The sequence below is a fragment of the Suricata suricatta genome, chromosome 16, assembly GCF_006229205.1.
Source record: "Suricata suricatta isolate VVHF042 chromosome 16, meerkat_22Aug2017_6uvM2_HiC, whole genome shotgun sequence".
NCBI lineage: Eukaryota > Metazoa > Chordata > Mammalia > Carnivora > Herpestidae > Suricata > Suricata suricatta.
The window spans coordinates 57,263,078-57,271,153 of NC_043715.1; the positions used below are offsets into that span (position 1 = coordinate 57,263,078).

The 8,076-nt window shown below is 51.3% G+C and overlaps 1 protein-coding gene across 4 annotated transcripts in view; it reads left to right on the top strand.

Moving 5' to 3' along the window:
* Positions 1-5,769: 5,769 nt before the first annotated feature.
* Positions 5,770-8,076, top strand: part of ZNF667 (zinc finger protein 667) — a 46,411-nt gene continuing 44,104 nt past the window's right edge. For 3 of the 4 annotated variants that reach the window (XM_029924618.1, XM_029924614.1, XM_029924617.1), the window contains exon 1: positions 5,770-5,846. The gene's annotated coding sequence lies outside the window, so the exon portion shown is untranslated. The other variant, XM_029924616.1, reaches the window with a different exon arrangement.

Genomic DNA, 8,076 nt, shown 5'->3' on the forward strand with positions numbered 1-8,076 from the left:
TTTTCTGGTTCCATCCAAATTTTAGGATTGTTTGTCCTAGCTCTGTGAAGAATGCTGATGTTATTTTGATAGGGATTGCATTGAATATGTAGATTGCTTTGGGTTAGTATCAACATTTTGACAATATTTGTTCTACCAATCCATGAGCATGGAATGTTTTTCCATTTTTTGTGTGTGTGTCTTCTTCAATTTCTTTCATAAGTTTTCTATAGTTTTCAGTGTATAGATTTTTTACCTCTTTGGTTAGGTTTATTCCTAGGTATTTTATGGTTTTTAGCGCATTTGTAAATGGGATCGATTCTTTGATTTCTCTTTCTGTTGCTTCATTATTGGTGTATAGAAATGCAACCGATTTCTGTTGCATTTTATATCCTGTGACTTTGCTGAATCCATGGGTCAGTTCCAGTAGTTTTTTTGGTGGTAATTTATTTATTATCAGAATTGTGGTAAATGGGTAAGTGTGACTTCCCATTACTTAGCCTTAATAATGTGGTCTGGCTTTACCATTGCGAAGAGTGATAACTTCTTACTTTATTTAAATACTTATTTATTTTTGAGAGAGAGCACAAGCGAGCAGGGGAGGAGTGGAGAGAGAGGGAGACAGAGTCCCAAGAAGGTTCTGTGCTGTCAGTGCAGAGCCCGATGTAGGGCTCGAACTCACAAACTGTAAGCTCCTGACCTGACCCGAAACCAAGAGTTGGATGCTTAACCCACTGAGCCAACCAGTCATCTGGATAATTGGTTATTTTAGGGAAAAAAAGTGGGGGTAGTGTAAGCTATCAAGGTAAATATTGAAAATAATTGAGTTTCATAAAAGCTTATTTGTTTATTTTGGGGGGGGAGGGTCAGAGAGAAAGGGAGGGAGAATCCCAAAAGGCTCTGCACTGGAGTTCACTCTCATAAACTGCATGATCCTGAGCTGAGTCCAAATCAAGAGTTGGGTGCTTAACCGACTGAGCCACCCAGGCACCCTGAAAATAATTGATATTCTATATAGATGGCCACTGTTAACAATTTGGTCTGTTTCTTCTCAGTTCTGCTTTCCTGAGCAAGTTTATATCGAAGGGTGTTTGTGCAGGCCAAAAGGTGGAACCTGGCTGGGCAGCCATGATTTCTCCTGACTCCCTGGACCCTGACCAAGGACTAGCAGCCTCCTTATGGAGACCTTTGGGGCAGCCTGTCTCAGCCTTTATTTCTTCAAAATTTTCCTATTCAGGGCAAGGAACAGAATCTTTTTTAAGTGACCATATATTCAGTGAGGTTACAAAGAATGCATCAATATGTCCAAATATTGAAATTACAAGTGTCATTTATATTCACAATGCAAGAAATGAAGAGATTTAAGGAGAACATGAAAATATAAATAAAGGATGTTTACAACTGGAAATTGTAAAACATTTCCATTATACAACTCAAGGGTGAAAATGAAAATGTAAATGAAAATTATGAAATTTGTACAATTTCAAAACAAAGTTAAGTATGAACATAAAAATTATAGGGACGCCTGGTGTCTTAGTCAGCTGAGGATCCGATTCTTGATTTCGGCTCAGGTCATGGTGTCGGGGTCCCGGGATTGAGCCCCGTGTCGGGCTCCCAGTGCAGAGCCTACTTGAGATATTCTTTCTCTCTCCCTCTCTCGTTCTTCTAAAAATCAAACAAAACCCCACGTTATCTAAATTGCAAGAAGTTCTCTCAAACCATCTTATGTGATGACATAATGGGTAAATTATCAGAATATTCTTAAACCGCAGTGTGTTATATGAATGTTGTACTCTACTTCTATTTGCCTACTTACTGTAAGGGTCATTTCTTTGTGATCTTCATGACTTTGGAGACCACCTCTATTTTGTTATGATTCTATCATTTTATATCAAGTTGGCAACATACTTGGTATATAATAGAAAATAAATATTGGGTAAATAATAAATGAAATAGACAAAAATGGCTTATCAAGCTCCAGAATACCATTCTGACTTACTGTCACAGATTTCTGGTTTGAACCTGGCTCACAAAATTTCACTTGTCATTATAAGACCTTCGAGCCACAGTGCTGTGTGCCTAAACTAGCAGTATTCATTTATCCATGCATTCATTCCTGAATTCACTTAGCAACTCCTGGGCCTGTGATGCCCACCCCTCGGTGAATTCCACAGGGAAAGCACCTTCCCAGACAGCAGGTGCTAGTTTCCGGGTGCCAGCATGTTGTACCTAGATTTTAATATTGCCCCCCCAAAACCAGAGACCGCCAGGGAGACCGAATCACGCATGCAAAAGCAAAGGGCTTTATTACGGATTTAGGCCCGGCCAACAAAACCCTGGATCCACGTGGAGCGAGCCCCGAGCAAGGCCGGGTAGGGGCTTTGATGAGTTTGGGAAGGGGGAGTTACAGGAAACGGTGACACGGGTATATTGACAGCAGGTTTAACCACTCATTGATACTTTTGGTGGGAGCCAATCACAACACCTAGAGTACTGACCAATTACAGAGTGGGCCCAGGACCCTCACGTAGTCTTAACCTCCATTTTTTTTTTTTACTTAAAAAAATTTTTTTAATGTTTTACTTATTTTTGAGACAGAGAGAGAGACAGAGCATGAACAGGGAGGGGCAGACACAGAATCTGAAGCAGGCTCCAGGCTCTGAGTTAGCTGTTAGCACAGAGCCTGACACTGGGCTCGAACCCACGAATGTGAGATCATGACCTGAGCCGAAGTCGGATGCTTAACCGACTGAGCCACCCAGGCACCCCTTAACCTCCATCTTTAGGCCCGCCCTTAGAAATGTTAAAGGTGCTAACTGGTCTTTCCCGATTGGGCGTTCCAAGGGTTGTCAGAGAAGCTGACACTTAGGCCTGCAAGGTCAGAGTCAGTTTGATTCAGACCTGTGTCCTTACAAGCACAGGTACCACCAGCACCACCAGGCACTTAGAAAAATCCCCCAGTTCAAGAAGCAGCTTGTTCCAGGGAAAAAACTCTGGGTGGAAACAGCAAGAGTTTTGGAGTCAGCAAGACCCAAAAATCTGCTTTGATCGTTACTAGCTGTGTGACCTTGGGTGAGTTAACCTAACCTTCCTGTGCCTCTGTTTATGCACCTGGAGAACAGAGAGTTCAGTAGAAACAACTCTGAGTAGGGTTACAAGGATTAAATAAAAGTTTACGTGGAAATGACACTTTTGACCAGACGCAGCAATGTGCTAGCTGCTAGCAAGGGTGGTAGTAAAAGTCCTAATACCCGTTAGCTGCTATTTTGATGATTACTACCACCTTGTCACACAACTGGGAGTCCAAAAACTGGCTCCTTATACATTTACTCTCTTTTTTATTTTCTTTTATAGTTTATTGTCAAGTTGGTTTCCGCATAACACCCAGTGCTCATCCCAACAAGTGCTCTCCTCCACGCCCACCACCCATTTTCCCTTCTCCCCCACTCCCATCAACCCTGTTTGTTCTCAGTATTCAAGAGTCTCTCATGGGTTGCCTCCCTCCCCCTCCCCCATGGCCCTCTGTTAAGTTTCTCCTATTCCACTTATGAATGAAAACGTATTCTCTGCCTGACTTATTTCACTTAGCATAACACCCTTGAGTTCCATCCACGGTGCCACAAACGGCCAGATTTCATTCTTTCTCATTGTACTCCAATGTGTATATGAACCACATCTTCTTGATCCACTCATCGGTTGGTGGACATTTAGGCTCTTTCCATGATTTGGCTATTGTTGACAGTGCCGCTATGAACACTGGGGTACATGTGCCCCTGTGCATCAGCACGCCTGTGTCCCCTGGGTAGATGCCCAGCAGGGCTATCGCTGGGTCACTTATACGTTTGCTCTTCATTCCTAGTCCTACTCGGCACCACCACAAACCCTGGGCTTCCCCCACACGGGTAGTGCGATGTTGTATTTTGTAGTAAGAAATAGGTATTTGTTCTTCACCCTTCCAGGCGTTAAGCTCCCCAAACCGCAGGAATTTCACTAGTGTGGAGAGGGAAGGCTCTCTTTTGTTATGTTAATGAGCAGGAATTCGAGGAAAACTCCTAGGTGGGGCTGGTTGCCTGGGGAACCAAGCTAGTGATTAGAGGGTTAGAACTTTTAATCCCACCCCCTGACCTCTGTGGAGAGTAGGGGGGCTGGAAATTGAGTTCAATCACTAATGGCCATTGGTTACATCCATCATGCCTATTAAATGAAGCCTCTTCGGAAAAAGGAGGCGATTCAGAGAGCTTCCGGGTCGGCGAACACGTGGAGGTGCTGGGAGAGTGAGCCCCCGGCGCTTCCCAGACGCTCCCTCTGTGCATCTCTTCCGTCCGCTGTTCCTGGGTTACGTCCTTTTATCGCGCTGACTGGTAAGTAAAACGCGTCTCCGAGGTCTGTGAACCGCCCCTGCCCTGTTAAACTGTAGGACGAAGGTCCCTGGAGACTCTGACCTACAGACTTGGAACTGGGGTCCGGCGTGCGGGGTGGGCACCGTCCTGGAGACAGCCGTCGCCAGCGAGCTAGTGTCAGAACTGGGCTGGGTTGTAGGACAAGCCTATGGGTCCAAAGAATTGTATGACGGCGGGGAAAATCCTCACGCTGCGCTTGCAATCAGGATTGTACACACACGTCTATAAAAACGCAGAAACAGAATCTCCATAAATATAGACACAGTGGTGTCACGCACACACTTGCACAAACGGTAGTTTCTGTGCACACATTCGTTTTCTGTGGTTATCTACACACACGGATCCAGAGTGAAGGTAATTTAGGTTCTGTGGGCTTATATCTGACGTGGTGCCAAAGCATCCAGAGACGACACACCTGCGGGCACGAGCACACGCACTCAACACCGGTGTTTCCCCTTCACTCGTGCAAGACAATCACAAACACAGGGCCTCACAAGATACAATGGCACAAGCTGGGCCTCACGCACTCAGACGTACCGTCACAACCCGGGACCCACACGCCCAGGCTGCAGGGGCGGGTCCACCCGCACACCTCCATGAAAATCAGGAGGACGCGGTAGTCACCGCAGGTGCCGCCACAGCGCGCGAGCTCGTACCACGCTCCTCTGCGCACTCCGCCGCGTCCCCACGCGCCGCAGGGGCTCCCGGGAAATGTAGGCTGCCCGCCAGAGAAGCGCCAGCGCAAAGCGGCACTGGGGACATTAATTCTACGTAGGCGCAAACAAGATTCCACTCTGGCTTGAGGACCATCACTTGGCCGTCTTCCCGGGTCATTTTGACTCCGGGCAGCACAGATCTTAGCCCTCGCACACTCGGAGCCCTCTGCCCCACGTTGCGGGCATAGCCGCCCCGCGCCCCGGAGGCTCCTGGGAGTTGCAGTGCGCACGCGCGGCCGCGGGGGCGTCCAGCACCCGGTATCGCTGAGCTCTGGAGTGCACAGGGGAGGGAACCTGCGGGGGTGCTAGCCATGAGGGCGGTCTACTGCGGAGGGTTTGGTTCCCTGCGTCGCGGAAAGTCCCACGCTCCTGAGTGCTTCCACATGACTTAACAGGAGGGCTCCTCCTCCTGTTAAGTCATGTGCGGGGGCGGGGCCCGGCCTGGCGCGCGCCCGGGTTAAGGGGTGTCTGATGCATGTGAGGGGGCGGGTCTCACGCCTAGCTTGTGGGGAGGTACCCTCCCCGGAGAGTGAGCGCGTGCGCGCCGCATGGCTTTGTTTAGGGGCGGAGCCCGTCGCGCTCGGGGTATCCGGGGGCGGGGCGACGGCCCACCTACGTGCTGCGCGTGTGAAGGGGCGGTTGCGCCTGGGGTCTCCTAGGGGAGTGCGCAGGCGCGGGGCCTCTGGGGGCGAGCGGTGCTGCGCAGCTGTCCCCAGTGGGTCCCGACGGGACGCGAGCTGGGAGAACTGAGGTGAACGGGAGCGTGTGCCTGCGTGCGGTCGCGAGGCGGCGCGAGGCTGTGGGCCCGGGGCTGCGGGGGGTCGTGACGCAGTGTGGGTTCGTGACTGGGCTGCGCGTGTCATGAGGTGGCGCGGGGTCGCCGGCCCGGGGCTGCGCGGGTCGTGACGCAGTGTGGGTTCTGGCGGGGCTGCGCGGGTCCTGAGGTGGGGCGAGGCTGTGGGTCCGGGGCGGCGCGCGCCGGTGGCAGCGCTGAGGGGAACACTGAGTCTGGGACGTGTGGTGGCCGGCGTTCTGCGCTGTGAGGCGACGCGGCGGACACGTGTGTGTGTGTGTGAGGCCGTCGGCAGGTGGGAAGGAGGCTTGGACAGGCAGGGTTGGTGGCCTCGTGCTGGTGCGGCGCGTTCGTGTGCGCCCTAGGCCGGCGGGGCCGTGCGACTTGGGCGGGTGAGAGTGCGTGTGCAGGGGGTCACGCAGGGGAGACACCGCGTCGGGGCACAGGTAGGGGTGCGGCGGGGAGCGGTGCGCGGTCCTCCTCCCCCAGTCGAGCGGCGCCGCCCCCCAGAGCCGAGCCTGCGAGCCGCCTTCCGGGGCTCTGTCTCCTCTGCAGCAGCTCTGCGCCTCCGGGTTCCGTCGCTCGCCGGCCATGTGGCTGGGACCGGTCACTCCGCTGCCCCTCAGTTTCACTTGCAAAACAGGGATGGTTTATACTGGCGGGTTTGGGCTGAGCCGTGCCTGACCCGGGTTAGCAGCGCATGGAGGGTAAGCGGCTAGTTGTGAACAGGCAGCGATCTCACACCTGGAGGAAACTCCAAGGGAGGAAAAACAGAAGCTGAGCCGCGGAGTGAAGGTTTGAGGCCGCCATGGAAAATAACCCTGAAGTCGAGGTTGGAGCTTAGGTTCGGAGTTCTCTAGTCAGGGTCTTGGGAGGGCAGGAGCAGGGTGTGTGAGGGGAGACCAGGAGTACAGGGTCTTCCGGGATGGAGATGTCCCTAGGGAGCCTGTGGGGTGAGTAACCTGGATCCGGAAGTGACGGCCTGAAGGGGAAGGATTTCCTGGTAACACAGGGAGGGGTCTGGAGAGTTTTCCGTGTCTAGACCAGGGATTTTCGTTCTTTGCATTATGGATACTTTCGGCCAGATAATATTGGGGGGGGGGGGGGGGGGCCCTACCCTGCCTATTGTAGGATGTTTAGCATTAGAGGACATATCCCCCTTTCCCCACTTTGCTTGTGAAAGCAGAAAGCAAAAGTGTTTCCATACCTGTGTCCCCTGGAGGGCAGAATCACCTTAGTTGAGAATCGCTGGTGTATAGAGCGGTGAGGGAGGCAGGCCGCGGACTTTCTCCAGGTGTGAAGCTAGGGCAGAGAGCGAGGGGGCTGGAGGAAAGAGGTGATAAGGATGGTGTTCTATAAGTGAGAAGAGAAAATGTCTGGTCTGCGGGCTTCACTCATTCTGGGGTCTAGTGGCCTGCCATGGGTCAGGCACTGTGCTAGTTAACTGACAGGACAGAGGTTACTCTCCATCTGGGACTGGCATTGAGTAGGAAGGCAATTCAATTTATAATCGGTGGTAAGCATCTTGAGAAGTCAAGCAGGGTGGTGGGATTATGGGCTAAGCACAGGATCAAAACCCAGGCTTCCCATGGGCATCTCGTTCAATTCCAAAGCCAGTAATGGCCAACATTAGTGACTTGGTGATAGCTTTTGATTGGGGAATCCAAGAGCTTGGCTTTGAGTTCAGCATGGACTTTTCTTCAATATTGAGGTGTGGGTTTCCCACCTTGAAAAGCTTTTTTTTTTTTTTAATGTCTTTTATTTATTTTTGAGAGACAGAGAGAGACAGTGCGAGCAGGGGAGGGTCAGAGAGAGAGAGGGAGACACAGAATCTGAAGCAGGCTCCAGGCTCTGAGCTACCTGTCAGCACAGAGCTCGACACGGGGCTTGAACTCACGAACCGTGAGTTGTTTTCCATACAACACCCAGTGCTCTTCCCCTCAAGTGCCCTCCACCATCACCACCACCTGTCTTCCCCCCTCCCCCTCCCCCCCAACCCTCAGTTCATTCTCAGCATTCAATAGTCTCTCAAGTTCTGCATCCCTCTCTCTCCCCAACTCTCTCTCTCCCTCCTCCGTTCCCCCTGGTTCTCCATTAGGTCTCTCCTGTTTTCCTGCTAGACCTCTGAGTGCAAACATATGGTTTCTGTCCTTCTCTGCCTGGCTTACTTCACTCAGCATGACACCCT